The sequence below is a fragment of the Protopterus annectens genome, chromosome 9.part0 (assembly GCF_019279795.1).
Source record: "Protopterus annectens isolate FY-2018-M chromosome 9.part0, PAN1.0, whole genome shotgun sequence".
Classification (NCBI taxonomy): Eukaryota; Metazoa; Chordata; order Ceratodontiformes; family Protopteridae; genus Protopterus; species Protopterus annectens.
In genome coordinates this window covers 1,779,132,969-1,779,151,504 of record NC_056743.1, presented here as the reverse complement: position 1 = coordinate 1,779,151,504, position 18,536 = coordinate 1,779,132,969, and positions in this window count along the sequence as shown.

Sequence of the window (18,536 nt, the reverse complement as noted above, 5' to 3'; positions counted from 1 at the left end):
GTTACTTAAGCGGATTACGAAAGAAAGATGGTAGTATAATGAGCAAAATAAATACATGTAAAAGAAGAACTAAAAGGAGCATAAGACAAATTATAGTCTTGTACAATATGTAAAAGAAATGCTTAAAGAAAAAAAGAAGGTAATAAAAAAACAACATGGATAGGAAAGAGTTAACAGAAGAAGAGAATAAAGAGTTGGAAAAGGAGATTTTTTAAATAAACTACATAAAATAGTAGGAAAAGTAAATATAGATTTGGCTGCAAGACCAGATGGAATAGGATATGAAATTTATTAAAAATGTAAGGATTGGGAAAAGAAAAATATATTTTTTAATGATTTTGAATGACTTGTTAAATGAAAGGTTTATCTATAAAGAATTATGTAGTGGAATACTCAAATCCATATGGAAGAAGGAAGATAGAAGACACTTAAAAAACTGGTGACTGATGGCATTGCTTGATAAAGACTATAAGATTTTTATGAAAATAATACAAAAGACATTTGAAACTAAAATGGAAAATATGGAAGACACACTCTCTTTCTCTCTTGCTCTCTCTCTCTCTCTCTATATATATATATATATATATATATATATATATATATATATATATATGTATAAGCATACTAGTGCCAGTGTACAAGAACAAAGGGGACATCCACAACTGTGGACAGTACAGAGGCATCCAACTCCTACCACACTGCATGAAAGTTCTGGAGAGGGTGATTGATAAACGGATACGCAGAATAGTAGAATGTAAAATGGGAGATGAACAGTTCGGATTCAGATCAGGATGCAGCACAACTGACCCGATGTTTGCATTGAGTCAGGTACTTGAGAAGGAACTAGAGAAGAGGAGAGAGTCAAACTGGGCTTTCCTAGACTTGGAGAAAGCATATGACAAGGTCCCAAGAAAGCTGATCTGGGCAGTACTGCAGTGGTTTGAAGTCCCAGAAACATTGGTAGAATTAGTACAGGCTATGTACAAGGACCCAGTGACTCAAGTACGAACAGTGTTTGGCCTCACTGAGGGGTTCCCAGTGGGAGTGGGTGTACACCAGGGTTCAGCTCTGAGCCCACTGCTCTTCATACTGGTAATGGACTACATCAGCAAACAGGTTGGAGGGGTCAGAGCAACAAAGCTGCTGTATGCAGACGATGTGGCAGTACAGGCAGACTCTGATCTAGAACTTCAGCAAAGGATAGGAGAATGGAATGCAAATCTGAAGGCACATGGGATGAAACTAAGCACAGATAAGACAGTGGTAATGGCAGCAGATTGGGGAAATCAGAAGAAGCTGAGAATAGAGATAGATGGGAAGATAGTGGAACAGGTAAAAAGCTTCAAGTATCTGGGAGGGGTGGTTGAGGAGAAGGGTAGTCTGAATGAAGAGGTCAAAGCTAGAATCAGAGGGGCTGCAGCTAACTGGCATAGAGTATCAGGTGTAGTCTATGACAAAAGAATGCCAAAGAAGCTGAAAAGTAAGGTGTACAAGACAGTGGTGTGACCAGTACTACTGTATGGTACAGAAACCTGGGCAGTAAAGGCAGAACAGTTGAAGAAGCTAGAGGTGATGGAAATGAAGTGCCTGAGAAAGGTGGTAGGATACACACTGCGGGACAGGTGAAGAAATGAGGACATAAGAGCAGAAGCCAAAGTAGCTCCAATTGCAGAAAAGATCAAAGAGAACAGATTACGATGGTATGGGCACATGTGTAGAAAAGCAGAAGACAATCTGGTGAGGGAGATTTGGGACAGACAGGAAGAAGGTAAGAGGAAGCGAGGGCGTCCAGCAAAGAGGTGGATGGATTGTGTGAAAGAAGATCTGCGACAGTCAGGCATGAGTGTTGAAGAAGGCAGGAGAGTGGCACTGAACCGAGAGAGTTGGCGACAGTTAATATGATACCCCAACCCCATGTAAAATGGGAAAAAGGGGGATGATGATGATGATGATGATATATATGAAAGAGAAAGAGAGCATAAAGTGGAAGGGTTGCCAAGAATGACTGATGATAGAGAAATTGTGGATGATATTCTGAATAGGAAAGAAGTAAAAATCATGATGGGAGACTTTAATAAGGCATTTGGCAAAAGTGCACATAAAATATTATGGGTAATAATGAAAAAAATATAAGTAAGAATGAAAGTTAGGAAATTATATATGTCATTGAATAGCAGTAATGAAGTAAAAAATGACTGCTTAAATCAAGAGGTGCACATGAAAGTGGTGTAAGGCTGGGATGTCAAATGAGTTGTATACTCTTTGCATTTGTTATGAATGTGATAGTATGTGAAGTAAATTACAAGATGAAGGAGGCTGGGTATATAACACCTGAAATATTAAGAATTCCAGTTCTTTTAACATATGCAGATGACAATATAATAATTGTAAAAACAAAATTTGGATAAAAAAGTAATAATTTTCACAAATGAGTGTCTAGTGGTCATAGGGATGGTGTTAAATAAAGAGGGAAGTAAAGGCTTAGGTGAAGCAGTAAAGATGGGGGAAATATATTTTTCAATGAATGACATTTCTTTGTTAGGTATAACATCTGCACTTATCTAAGATTTGAGTCAGTAAATATTGTGTGTCTTTGATTCACTAAATATTGTGTCTCTGTCTCTCTGCAGTTAGTTCCCCACCCCCCTCACTGTTTCTAGCTGTGGTGTTAATCTTGGTGGCTTTGGAATTGCCCGCCCCTGCTGTAAATCTCTTTTTGCACACTCCTCCTAGAACAATCTCATTTTCTCACTCAACTGAGTACAGTGAGATCATATTTTGATTTTGGATACTCCTACCAGTTCCATATCCTCTGTGGTGTACAGAGAGAGCACTTGGGAAGGGCATTCCCCTATAGTATCTTAATCTGCTCTGTTTCCTCTGTCTCAAAAAAAAAAAAAAAATTTGCACTTCATCTGCCTTACTGTATTTGTGTTTCTTCCTACTTTATTACCTTATTTTGCTTTTGCCTCTTCTTAAAAGTACTCAATTGAATTTATTCTGCTGCTTTTATTACTGCTTGTTAGTAGCCTGATTAAATTGTAACAGTTATTCTAAGGCCCTTGGTTTAAGCACTTGGGCTTCAAACCAGTTGTTTTACATTAAGAAGATTTATGGTCTGAACTGTTGTGGCAGGACAGGTAGCGTACATCCTTCTAAGTTGAGAACTGCTGATTGAAGGCTCAGTGTCTGTTATTCTAAAAGTGTATTAGTTCTGGGTTAAGAACTTGGGCTTCAGGCCAGTTATTATACATTAAGAAGGTTTGTGGTCTGCACTCTTGTGGGAGGAGAGGCTAGATTCTGCCCTTCTGAGCTGGAAATTTCTGGTTAAAGGCTTATTGCGCATGCATACTTGAACTGTTTCTTTCTGAAATCGGTACGCCTTGTTTGCTGTAGCATAGACTAGATTCAGGCCGGCTGGATCTAGCTTTGTTTGTATAACTTGTGCACTGATCCAGGCCATCTTTTTTGGAGAAGGTTTCTCTGTACCCTAGCGGCAGGACTGTGCAGTTAGAACTCGTCTGATTGAAAACTGCTGGAACAGGGCTCAGTTTTAAGCTTTTTAACTGGTTAATTGGGTAAAGTGTTGTTTTGATTGTATCTGCTCTATTTTCTGAAACAAAAATATATATATATACTTGTTTCCCGCCTTCCTGAACTAGTATAGTTCAGTTTTCAGGTTATTGCTGAATCCAGGGCTGTGTTACAAGTTACTGTGTTGCCATTACCTTACTTGGATAGAAGGAAGTTTCTCTGTTCACCTGTGAGAGAGGGGAGCTTTGAGCAGCCTATCTGTCCCTGGAGGAGTGGTTTCAGCCCAGAGGTTAGTGGTTTATTGGCCATTTTTGGGCTAATTTCTATCTCTTTCACTTCCCTGCTATAAAAACCTCATTTGCACAGTTTTTACGCTTGTATTCTGCTCAAAAAATGCCTTCCAGGTGTTCTGCAGAGTCTACAGCAGCAGAGAGACAAAAGATTGACTTTGGAGTGATTATGTATCACTTTTCTTGCTGTCTTAACTAATTCTGCCTAAAACGCCAGTTTTTTTTAGCAAATCTGTGATTTAAAAAGTTTGTTATTGTATACAACTCTGCACAGCTCCTTGTGGTGTCCTGCAGAGAGATACAGGCAACAGAGAGACCCAAGAGAGACTTTTCCAGATTTAAGTATTTTTTTTCTCTGTTTTTTTAGCTCTGACTGCCTTTTCCCGCCTAAAAAGTGGATTTCTAACTGATCTGTGCTTTAAAAAGTTTAAATTGCATTTGCTTTCTGCTTTTTACAGTTTTTGCACTTGTTTCATATCATTTTAAGTTATTTTGTATTATATAACTGTTGTAGGCAACACACTAAAGTGCGCTAGCCTGTTTATAGTATTTACAGTGTTTTCTGTGTGTTTTTCTGCTGTTTCCTGAAAAAAACAAAAAAAACAAAAAACAAAAAAAAATTCTCTTTTCCCGCCTTTGCTGAATTAGATTAGTCCAGATTTCAGGTTTTGCTGAATTCCGGACTGTGGTATAGTTTTCTGTCTTGCCCATATCCTTACTTGGATAGGAGGAAGCTTCTCTGTTCACCAGTGAGAGTGGGGAGCTTTGAGCAGCCTATCTGTCCCTGGAGGAGTGGTCTCAGCCCTGAAACTAGTAGCTTATTGGCCGTTTTGGGTCAATTCCTATCTCTTTCAGTTTCCCTGTTTAAAACCCGCATTTGCTCATTTTTGCACCAGTATACAACTCTGCAAAGCTCCTCGTGGTGTCCTGCAGAGTGATACAGGCAACAGAGAGACCCAAGAGAGACTTTTCCAGATTTAAGTATTTTTTTCTCTGTTTTTTTGCTCCAACTGCCTTTTCCCACCTAAAAAGCAAATTTCTAACTGATCTGTGCTTTAAAAAGTTTAAATTGCATTTGCCTTCTGCTTTTTACAGTTTTTGCACTTGTTTTATATCAATTTAAGTCGTTTTTGTATTGTATAACTGTTGTAGGCTACACATTAAGGTGCGCTAGCCTGTTTATAGCATTTCCAGTGTTTTCTGTGTGTTTTTCTGCTGTTTCCTGAAAAAAACAAAAAAAAAAAACAAAAAAAATTCTCTTTTTCTTCCTTTGCTGAACTAGATTAGTCCAGATTTCAGGTTTTGCTGAATTCTGGACTGTGGTATAGTTTCCTGTGTTGCCCATATCCTTACTTGGATAGGGGGAAGCTTCTCTGTTCACCAGTGAGAGTGGGGAGCTTTAAGCAGCCTATCTGTCCCTGGAGGAGTGGTCTCAACCCTGAAACTAGTAGCTTATTGGCCGTTTTGGGTCAATTCCTATCTCTTTCAGTTTCCCTGCTTTAAAACCGGCATTTGTGCGGTTTTGCGCCAGTATACAACTCTGCACAGCTCCTCATGGTGTCCTGCAGAGTGATACAGGCAACAGAGAGACCCAAGAGAGACTTTTCCAGATTTAAGTATTTTTTTCTCTGTTTTTTTGCTCCGACTGCCTTTTCCCACTTAAAAAGTGAATTTCTAACTGATCTGTGCTTTAAAAAGTTTAGATTGCATCTGCCTTCAGCTTTTTACAGTTTTTGCACTTGTTTTATATCAATTTACATCGTTTTTGTATTGTATAACTTTTGTAGGCTACACACTAAAGTGCGCTAGCCTGTTTATAGCATTTACAGTGTTTTCTGTGTGTTTTTCTGCTGTTTCCTGAAAAAAAAAATATTCTCTTTTCCCGCCTTTGCTGAAATAGATTAATCCAGATTTCAGGTTTTGCTGAATTCTGGACTGTGTTATAGTTTCCTGTGTTGCCCATATACTTACTTGGATAGGAGGAAGCTTCTCTGTTCACCAGTGAGAGTGGGGAGCTTTGAGCAGCCTATCTGTCCCTGGAGGAGTGGTCTCAGCCCTGAAACTTGTAGCTGATTGGCCATTTTGGGTCAATTCCTATCTCTTTCAGTTTCCCTGCATTAAAACCTGCATTTGCGCGGTTTTGCACGATTTTGCGCATAGCACAGCAGCGGGCAGCGCCGCATAAACGGGTTTAAACTATTCCCGGCTCCACGAAGTCTGCTCTTCACTTTTTCCCTAGAACTGTTCTAAATCTCAAAGTAAGCACTCTATTTTCATTCTAAAGCCCTGCAGTTGCTCGTATAAGTAATCTTATAAGCAAGCACTAATAAACTAAAGCACTACACCCTCTTATACTCCCTTTAAGTACTTGGCTCCCTATTGATCTTTTTTGATCAACCAAAAAGTAGTTCCTTATACTATTCTGGCATGTCCAAAATTCAGTTTCAGGTTTACTCTCCAGTCCAGCTGGTGAATCTGGGAATCTTGAGGCAATGTTACAACTGCCTTATGTACACAGACCACCCTCTCCTTCTCCCAACAAGCTCAAATATATGTGAGAGATGCAACTATATAGTCAAACTAGAGGCTGAGCTCTCTCAACCCAGTACTGGCGCAGTCAGTCAGGAGGAGAAGGTAACCACACACAGCACAAATCCAGTCTCACATAGACCTATTGCAACAGCAAACCAAACACATAAATGCACAAACATATACTCGGAGGCTTTAAATAAAAATCTGCCCAAGCAGCAGAGACCTCCAAAGCAGACTTCCAAGCAGCTGCTACCCCACAACAATACCCACGTATCACATAGTTCACAAAGTCAGTGTGCCACACAGTCACAGCCCTTAAGGCTAAACAACTCACCTAATAAACTTGTAATAGGTGACTCTATTGTCAGACACACTGATGTCCCACTCACCAGGCTGAACAAGGAGAAGGTCACTGTAAGCTGCCTGACAGGTGCCAGGATCTGCCACATAACACAAGCACTCAGGTCACTCCAAAGCAAGTACAAATATGACTCCGTCATTGTCCATGCTGGTGTGAATGACCTGAGATGTACCTCCCTGGACTACATGAAAAGAGACATAGAGGTGCTCTCTGATCATGTAGCCCAGGCTGTTATGACCCTGACCTTGAGTAGCATCTTACCCTCACCAAGAATGATGCCACAGTATAAAGACAAAATGATCAATTTGGCTAAAGTATTGGTGTCATTCAAAGGGGATCCAGTGTTTGTCAGCCTTTGATGACATGCTTGGCAAGCCACGTTGCTTTGCTAGGGATGGCTTGCACCTGTCACCCCTGGGCTTTCGAATACTGGCTAAGGCTCTTGCCACCCCCATAGTGCCTTTTTTAGGTAAGGCTCAAAAGACAACCCACCTCCATAGGCAACGCAAGGAAAAAGAAACTAAGGGTAATGCTGCTCAATGCCAGAAGTCTAAACCTCAAGATGCACGCACTCGAGGCTCTCCTCAGTATGGAGAATATCGATATCTGTGCAGTAACAGAAACCTGGTTCAAGGCTCCCGAGAGCACCCCAGCACTAGCAGGTTATACCTCACACCATGCTTTTCTGCCCCGAAACTCAGACCGAACCACAAGAGGAGGGGGAGTATCCATATTCATCAAAGAAACCCACACTTCCAGGTTAGTGGCACTGCACGAAGCATCGGAGACCATCCATGTGCAACTAACAGTGGGAAAAACTGCCTTTTAGTTTGTAGCCTGCTACAGACCACCCTCCCAAACTCAGGAACCCCACTCGGCTTTCCTGAGAACACTGGAGAATATGAAGGTCTCTCCAAACACCATCATATTGGGTGACTTCAACTACCCAAACATAGACTAGGAGCACTACTCAAGCCCCAACACCCTCACCCAACGGTTCCTAGAATTTATAAACTCAAATGCTATGGAACAACGGGTCACCACTCCCACAAGAGAGGAAAACATATTGGGCCTGATCATCACCAACATGGGGACTCTATGTTCCATACCAGAGGTATACCCCTCATTGGTAAGATCTGACCATAAATTAATCTTACTGGACATCCGTATCCCATCCCCACCCCCAGCCAAGGAAACCACGGTGAAGAACTTCTCAAAAGCAAACTTCACACTTCTCAAAACTGAAGTGGAATCCTTCAAAGCCCCCAGGCCAGTGGAAAATATGGCCCAAACCACAGAATCCTTTACAAACGCATTCTATGGACACCTACAGGAATGCATGGATTGTGCTATCCCAAATAAAACCAAGACTCACTCCTCCAAAAGCAGGAGACCCGTCTGCTGGACCCCAGCCATAAATAAGCTATACAACAGAAGGAGGAAGCTACTACATGATAGAGCAAAATCCCAAAAAGGGAAGGCATCTCTGATCAGTAGTAGCAAGAAACTATGATCCCTTATAAAATCATCTAAGGCCAGCTTTGAAAGAAAAACTGCACAAGACACTAAAGATAATCACAAGGCCTTCTTTAGTTACATCAGGAAAATGGGTGGCAACTCCCAGATATGCTCTGAATTAGTGCAAATTGACAAAAAATACACTGAACCCACAGACATTGCCAAAATCCTGGCAGACAGGTTCAGTGCAAACATCTCCCCCCCCTCCCCACTAAAAGAGCAAATGTCTCTCCCAACAGAGTGTAGCCTCCCTGACATCACAGATGCACAGGTGAGAGCTGCCCTCTCCAAAGCAAAAAACACAGCATCAATGGGACCGGACGGTGTCCTGGGCTGTGTCTTACATGAGCTCCAAGAAGAACTGAACCCTCACATAAAGTCACTGTTCAATCTCAGCCTTACTACAGGATATGTACCCAAGGAATGGCGTACAGCAACAGTGGTCCCACTCCACAAAGGTGGTGCCACAACGGACCCCGGAAACTATCGCCCTATAAGCCTGACTAGCCTGGTCTGCAAAGCTATGGAGGTATCATCATGGAACTCATAAACAAAGACATCGGGAACCTCCAAACACTGGATCCCACCCAATTCAGCTTTGTTAAGGGCAGATCTTGCCTCTTGAACCTGGTCAACTTATTTGAAACAGTCACCAAGGCCATAGATGAAGGGAAGGTAGTCCACACAGCCTATCTGGAACTCGCAAAAGCCTTCGACACAATATCCCACTCGGGCATCATAAATAAGCTCACCATCTTAAATATTAACCCCTATGTCACAAGATGGTTTGCAAACTGGCTCAGGGATAAAACCCACATGGTCAGAATTGCAGGTGCCATGTCAGACTCTAAACCAGTTACAAGTGGCGTCCCACAGGGCTCAGTCCTGAGACCTCTCTTGTTCGGTATATATTTCTCTGAGGTACAGGCTAACACGGGAGGACTATGGCTGACCAAGTTCACAGATGACTGCAAACTGGGTGCCATAATCAACTCACTGACTGACACAAGCATCCTCCAAAAGGGTCTCACAGAGACGGATAACTGGTGCCAGAGCCATGGCCTAAAGCTAAATGCCAAAAAGTGCATAGTCATCCCCTTTGGGAAAAACAAAGTGCCCACAAATTACCACATAGGTGGTAATCCATTAAGTATAGAAGAAGTAATTAGGGATTTGGGGACCCAAGTAAATAGCAATGTCTCCTTTGACAATCACATTGCCAAAGTGGTTAGAAAGACCTTCTATATAGCCCACCTTATCACGAAAGGGTTCACATCTAGATCAAGAGAGGTCATTGTGCCACTCTACTCATCACTCATCAAGCCCATAATTGAATACAATGCCCCATTTGGGATGTACCTTATCTGACACCTGCAGCAACTGGAACGACCCCAAAAGTACCTCACCAAGAGGATCAATGGACTCAAACAGATGCCCTACGCAGTTAGGCTAAAGAAACTCCAGCTCTACTCAGTTGCTTACCGCTTAATCAGAGGCGATCTGTGCCTGACATATAAAGCCATGTCCAAACCAGAATTAATGGACATGCTTCACCTCAGGAAATCCAAATCCCTTAGAGCCACATGCTCCAGGGACTTAAACCTCAGCACAGAAATAAATAGGACATGCTGAAGGGACAGATTCATATCCCAGAGGCTCCCCTCACTCTGGAACAAAATCCCAATCCATGTTAGGCAGAGCCCCTCAATGACCCCCTTCAAGAGAAATCTTGACCAGTGGATGGGAGATCATAGGTTTACCCCTGGGATCTCTTCTGTGTCCCTACTAGACAGAGGCACAGTAAACTAACCTTAAAAGGGCTATCTTCTGTGACCTACTATACAGAGGCACAGTCAACTAATCTAAAAGGGTGGCGAAAGCCAAACACAGTCTGGCTAGGCTTATAAATGCCCTAGGGCAGATAGCCTAGTATCAACCTATGAACCTATGAACATTTGGGAATAATGATGATGCAATTATAATTCAATGGGGAAAACAACAGAAGAAATAAAACAAACCTGTCTTTTCTGGAGAACATATGAATTATGATTCAGTCTTATTTAATAAATAAATGAAGTTGTTATACAAAATTTGTTCCATCACTTCCATAACAAAGTTGACCATACTGTTACTCAAATTAGTGTAATGTATCAAAGCTTCATGAAAAAAATTCCATACCAAACTCGTGGGGAACAGAACCAAATAAATCTACTACATCTATAGTAAAGAAACCTGCAGATTCATTAAAGTAGTCAGCCTTGATTTAAGTTGAACACTCCCATGATTCCTAGACGACATGTTTGATTGATTTAATGGCATCCTTTACTAGTCTGTCTACAAAAACCGCCAAGGGATAAATGGAACTATTTTGTACTGCTACTATTAATCTGTAAGGAGGGTGCTTAATGTTCTTATGTACCTTTGGTATTCCAAACACTGTTGGAATTACAGGAAATGTGTTTTGTAAAAAATGATATAGTCCTTCATTAATGATTCCTCTAGTAAAAGTTGTAATCTTCTATCTGCTATGTGGATTTCATTTAAGGAAACAAGTTCATATTTTTATTTGTCCTGTAACATTAAAGTTAAGGTAACAATATCAAACATCTATTGGAGCACCCCATTAGGAAAACACTGGCAGAGGTACAAAACCTTGTGGTACATGTCCTTACTGTGTTTTTGTTATGGACAGTAATGAGGTTTGGGTAGGGGAACCTGTTAGAAAAATTCAACTAGCAAGAGGTAGTTGTTACAGTAGTGGCTTAGTATATCTGTGTGTGTGTGTGTAAAGGGTGTAATGCATTTTATGTAGGGAAGACAGAGACCTTAGAGAAAGAATTTATGAACACACATACGCTATTAACACACAAAACACTAATAACTCATTGTACAGGCAAACTACTACCTGTTATAACTATTTAGGATTTCATTTTGGCATTTTAGAAATTATTTCAAAGGAAGCCGGGGGGGGGGTGGTAATTGGTCTAATAGAATTGAAAAGAGTGAGTTGCAATGGCAACTTCAATTGAATGCCTTTCAAGCCTCAGGCATGAATGATTATATTTCTTTAAAACCAATTTTAACAGAAAAAGCCTCAGTTTTAAAGGGTGGTATAGGTATTTGCAAGTTGTTACCACTTTAATTTTTAATGATGTCTTAATTGATGAAACTATTTAAATGTTTTACTAACAAGTTCTATTGGTTTTGATAAAGTCTGCATTTGGACAGACGAAAGCACTTACCAAACTCTGTCTTGGAATTTATGCTTGTTTTACATTGGTTTTATGAATAAAGGAACATTTACACAATCAGTGTTACAAAGATTTACTATTTGGTACACTCTACATTCAAGGGATTGTCTCAGAGTGGTTTTTGGTATTTTACTAGTTTTGTTTGACCACTTTGTCACACGTTGAGCTTTTGTGTGGTTTGAGACTTCACCGAACGTAGCACCTGGAATTGGAACCTGGATACCAGTCCGAATGGATAACAACATTCCAGCTGACAGTTTTAACAATAAACCTAGTTTGGGACTTGAGAACGGTACTATTGTTTGTACTAACGAAGTAGGAGTAGTTGACCAACTTACCAAACTGTTGAATTTACAGTGTCAGCAAATGCAAACAATATTAGACAAACAAAAACTCCCAGGATCCCCTGGGTCCTCTAAACAACTTGGAACTGTTATTATCTACAGGATCAATGGCACTGTTCTGCTGGTTAATGAGAACCCAATGGGGCAGTCCAGTCAAGACACTATTCCTTGTGAGCAACGTGAGAAAGATAATTTCGCACTAAATAGTAACCGCTTCTCCCGTTTTAATCACTGGATTAACAATGATCCAGTGTTGTTCAATGAGGTTTGAAAGGAGAAACCATGAGACATTTACAACAAACTCAGGGCTTACAATTGAAACTGAGCAAGGTACGTAACATTCAGACTGATAACACCTACCTTGCAGAATGTATAAAGGTACAGAGAGTATCAAAGGGGCTCAGAATGAGCAGATTTCCGAGCGGATTATTGGTGGGACAGCAAGAAGTAGATGAACTGTTAGCCATGTTCGACAGACATGGCTTGGAACTCTTGCATTTTACAATTAAAGTTAATAATAACAAAATTAAATCTTTGTTAGATGAAGTAAACCTTTTGAATAATGAGATTTTGAAAGATAACTGTTTTAACAATTTTGAGACTAAGTATGACAAAATATTTGTGATCATAAAAGAACAGTTATAAAACAATGTTGCCAGGCACCAGAAAAAAATTGAAACGTGATGAGATAGAATACAGGCAAAAGGAAGCTTACCCCTTACCAAAAAGTTACTTTGGAACTGACACAGACAGGAACTGGGGAGGTCCTGAAAATTTGAATACAGGACCTACTATTTATGATAATAAGAGGGAAGAATTTAATTCACAATCAGACTTTCAGAATACGGAAGTGGATGAAGTGTTTGAGCAAGAATATCCCCCCCAACGTAGGTCAGAGAGAATACTAAACTAGATTATAAATAGGCAGAATTTTTAAGTGGGAGCTCAGATACTGAGATGTCGACCTCAGAGAGGAAGGGGGTCCCCACGGAACAGCCGGAATTGGAACAGGTATTGATAGATAATTTAACATTCAACTGTATTATTTCTAATTTTCAAGGGAATTTTTTTAAGTTTGAATGGGTTTAACATTTTTAATTACACTGATGAAGCTATAACTAAGGAGCACTTTGCACTATTTGAAAAAGGATTAAAATTTGTCCCCTCGAGCAAACCAGTAATTTCTAATGTGTTGATAGAATTGAAGCTTTTTGTTAATAAATTTAACTTTCAGATAACACTCCCAGAAGGACGTGAATACAATCAAGGACTCACCCAATCTAGAAGGAAGAGTTTATACACCCTAACTAGAGAGGAATTAGAACTGTTAAATAATCTAAGAGAATTTGACCACATACATGTTATGAAACCTGATAAGGGGGGAGGAGTGGTGCTGGTGGACAAAATGGACTATGTGAATGACTTAATTTTAATGTTACAGGACAAAGAAACATATGAACCTGTTTCCTTAAATTAAATCCACACAGCACATAAAGGATTACAACTTTTACTAGAGGACAATTTGTACCAAGTAGTCATTAATGAAGGACTATATACATTTTTACAAAACACATTTCCTGTAATTCCAACAGTGTTTGGAATACCAAAGGTACATAAGAACATTAACCACCTTCCTTACAGATTAATAGTAGCAGGACAAAACAGTTCCATTTATCCCTGGGCAGTTCTTGTAGACAGACTAGTAAAGGATGCCATTAAATCAGTTAAAAGTTGTCAAGGATACATGGGACTTTTTAACTAAAATCAAGGCTGACTAATTTCATGAATCTACAGGTTTCTCTACTATAGATGTAGTAGATTTATTTGGTTCTATTCCCCACGAGGTTGGTCTGGAATTTTTTTCTTGAAGCTTTGATACATCACACTAATTTGAGTAACAATATGGTCAACTTTGTTATGGAAGTTATGGAACAAATTTTGTATAACAACTTCATCACTTTCGAGAATAAATTTTACAAACAGGTGTAAAGGGGTTGCAATGGGGACAAGTTGTGCCCCCATATATGCAAATTTAGTGATGTCTAGATGGGAGGAAAATGTTATATTTAGTTCAGGTTACATAAACGACTGGTTAATGTACGTCCGATATTTGGACGGCATATTTATTTTATGGAAGAGCGACAGACATAATGCTGATGACTTTGCAGAATATATCGATTTGGTCACTACCTACTTTCAATTTACACATGTTTTTGACCATGAGACCATTGATTATTTAGATGTAAAAATCACTAAGGACCGTGACCTGGGAAAATTCACATGAGCAGTATTTCGTAAACCTACCTACTTTAACAGCTTTTTGAGTTACAACAGTCAACACCCTCATTTTGTTAAGAGGAACATTATCAGGGGTCAGATGATTAGAGGGGCCAAGATGTGCACCACACTGACCAACTTGAAATCAGAGCTAGACAAACTTACTCATATGTTTTTGGCTAGAGGTTACCCCTTCCACCTGGTCACACAGACAGAGAAGAGATTTTAGGGGGATGGGGGATAAAATACAAACCCTTGTTAGGATCAAATGAGACAACCCCCCCCCTCTCTAGTGGCATTAATTCAAACAACAAGAACACTACTTTAGACATTCAAAAAGAAGTGTACAATATGGTTATCCAGTACGTGTCTTTTGGACAAAAAGTGTGAGAGATCATGAAGAAGAATTGGGTTATTTTGGAAACTAACAGAGAAATTATTGATAAGTTAGGGAAGGGCCCTAATTTTACGTTCAAGGTTGATAACAATATCAAACATCTATTGGAGAATCCCTTTAGGAAAATCACTGGTAGAGGTACAAAACAGAGTGTTTTTTGATGTTTTACTAGTATGGTATAAGAATGTAATGATAAAACATTATTGTGTAAAGTCGTGGGAAAATGTAACAGATTAAAAAAAAATAAAGCTATAAAAAATAAGAAGCAAATTGTATAATCAGAAGGTAGAATATCAATTTATTTGTGGAGACTGGTAATAGATAAGTTGCCACTAAAAGAAAATATGTAATATAAGAAGAAAAGTGATGGAATATGTTTACATTGTCAAGAGAAAAAACTATAGAACATGTGTTTTTGAAATGTAAAAGAATAAGAATGTTATGGGGAAAACTATGTAAAGAAGATTTTGTTAAAGATTTAAAAGCAGATCAGCTACACATGGATTTGATTAAATATGGATATTATAAGAATAGAAGTAAAAAAGATGTTGAAAGAATAGAAAAAAGTTATTTTATGTTATGTGGATTACATAGAATGACAGAATAAATGAAATTGTATTTAATAGTAAATGTAATTTAGCAACAATATTTAGTGAACTCAGATGTTGGTTATGGAAAAAGGAGTGGGGATGCAGAAGGAATTAAAATTTAGGATGATTGTGTAAATAGATATATCTATATATTTGTACACTTGTAACTAATTTTAAAAATGTAAAATTTTGTAAATGAGAGTTATTTTTGTATGTAAATAAAGGACATCTACTCTTTTAGTTAGATGCTGTGGGATATTTTACATCCACCTGAGCTACCACTAACACAAGCAGATGTGGCCTTGGTTTAATAGTTCATCCAAAGAATGATGCAGTCAAGAGTGCAACACCCCCCTTAGGTTGCACTGAAATGTCAGTAATTGATCTGCCTGATCTGAAAATAGAAACCACAGCCTTCTGCACCAAAGGCAAGTGCTACCTGTTTTGCCTCTGATACTACAAGTAACTTCCTAAGGGTTCACAGCAACCATACATTCAAATTTACTACAAAACTTACTACTATGGGATATGCTCTTGTTAGACTGCCTCAACCTATGAAAGACTATAAGCCACACCCTTACATATGACCCAGTATTTATTAAATACAATAACCAATAATAAACAGTAACATAAATGCACTTCCTCATACCTCTTATTATATCTGAGATCAGTATTCAAATGCTTTTAATTATGCTACCTAACAGCTATATTTACTTTTATATTTCTCATTCTCATCTAAAAAGCTATGCAAACAGAGCCCAAACAAAATACATGGAAGATTTATATATATATATATATATATATATATATATATATATATATATATATATATATATATATATATATATATATATATATATATATATATATATATATATATATATATATATATATATATATATATATATATATATATATATATATATATATATATATATATATAGCAATAATGACCTGGGAAATCTTCAGCATGAACTTATAGTACCATTATATCTGTTAATGTTTACAGCATAGGGAAACATGTACTTGTTAAACCCATCTTTAAGGGAAAGGTGTATAGACCCGTAAGGTTACTTGTGTGTTGTAGAAAGTAAAGGAGAAGTTTATTTTGCATAACTTATTTTTAGAATTGGAAAGGTTGGGACTGAAACCATATAGCAGCATGTATATGTTGAAAATAGACCTATAACTACTGTAACATGATTTTATATAATAATATAACAGTTTTAAATGAAAAATTGTGCTGTGATTTAATTTATATAGACATACCTTCTTCCTTTGATAGGTCATACACAAAACACTGAATAACATTTAGAGAATAATGCCACCCTGGTTTGAATAATTGTATTAAAGGTCAGAGTGTTTTGATAAAGAAGAGTTATAACATATAACTAACACATTACTAACTTATAGTATTTTTAGTCACACATTTTAGGGTTATATCTGATATTTGTATGTTCTATGTGTTTGTTTTTGGATGATGTATTTATGCTCGTTTATAAATGCTGCATTTTTATCATGTAGATCTGTAGGTGCAGTTTGTAAATTTAGTCTTTGAAATTCAATTATTATTTTGATGAAGTCTGACATTTTCAAAGATGAAAGTGCTAAATACATTTTATTTTCTTGTGGCAACAGTCCACATGTTTGTTGTGTTGTGTTGTTCTGGGCCATGAGTCATTTTCTTCATTTTTGACTTAGCATGTTTTTAAAACAATTATGTATCAATGTAATCTTAATAAGATAAATAGCTGCATTGTTTACAAAAATGACAAGTATCATACAGAAACTGGACTGGAGAAATTCTAGATTACAGTCAGAGTGCCCCATGGTGTCGGTTTTAGCCCCATAGTTATTTATGTTGTATATTTTATATGTTTTTGTCTTCTAAGGTGTTATTTAGAAAGGGCATGACTTGAAAACTGATAACTGGATTATGTATGTTAAAGATATGCATTTCTCCAAAAGAACTTGACTAAATACATGAGGGGTAAGTACTGAATATAACACACAGTGATTGAAAGTGTAGATTCATTCAAAGACCATGGTGTATGGATAAGTTCATCTTTGAGTTATTCGCATCATATAAACCAATTAGTTAATGATAATTATGAAACTAAAGGCAGTATAAAAATATATAGTATAGGAAATCAGAACTGATGAATTAATTTTTTGCAAGTTATGTTAGACCAAATTAAAGTATATGATAATATAGAAACCTTATAAGAAACCAGGCTTGAGTAAATTGGAAAGATTACAGCAGAAATATACTAAGGGCATCAGTAGATGTGAACATTTAAGCTGTTATGAAATATTAAAATATCTAAACTTGTACAGTGTGCCATATAGATATTTAAAAGGATAATGAAATACTTCTTGGGGAGCATTAACTGTTCAACAAAACAATAAAATGACATAAACAGAGTTGTTTATGACAAAAATAAAATGTAATGAATAAATACTACAAGTTTCACATACAAATGCTTTTTCTAGCGATTATAAAAGTTTCAACATGTCTTCCTCTTTTATAAATAACAATTTAATCATTAATTCAAATCAACAATGACCATATAATTGGTTAATGAAATAATCTACTTTGCTTTAAGATTAGTTTAAATTCATTTATTCCTGGTGTATTCACTGCATTTAATCTTCTAATCCATTAATATTCACACAGTTCTGTTTTATTCCCAATATCTCTCATTCTATTACCTTCAACTGTTAGTTGTAAAACGAAAAATTTAAAACTGTGTAAAGTATCATTCAATAAAATGTTCAGCTAATGCATTAATATTATTCAACTCTCTAATATCATATATGTGTTGTGCTATTCTGTCACATAACCTTCTAATAGTTTTACCTACATAAAATGATGTACATACTGCGCATTTAGACAGATATACTAAATTCATGCTGCCACATTCAGCATGATGACAAATTTCATATTTATAATTAGTAACTGGATGTGCAAAACATGTAATCACATCAATATATAGCTAGAAGTTACGTTTCATACAAGAGAAAGTACCTCATGTTACAAATAAACTTGTATCTCTTTATCACTTTTATCTGATGTTAATAAGTTTGGCCATCCTTAACATAACTGCTGTTCCAATTAAGCTTATTCTTAAAAACTGGGTCTATATTACATGATCAAAGTTTTACCACTTCGAATCAGTAAACATAGAACATTACTGATTGAAGTAGTAAAACATCAAATCAGTAATAAAACATTTTTTAAAACAAAAAAATAAAATAAAAGGGTGTAAGCTTGGGGGCAAGCACCCCTTCACCCCCCACATGGGGGGCGGCACCCTCCACACCCCCGCTACTAGTAATGGTCAATGTTTGCTGTTTTGAAGTAGTAAAACTTCGATCATGTAATATAGACCCTTAAAAACTATCCTAGAAGAATATACTTAACCGTTTTTTTATGTCAGTT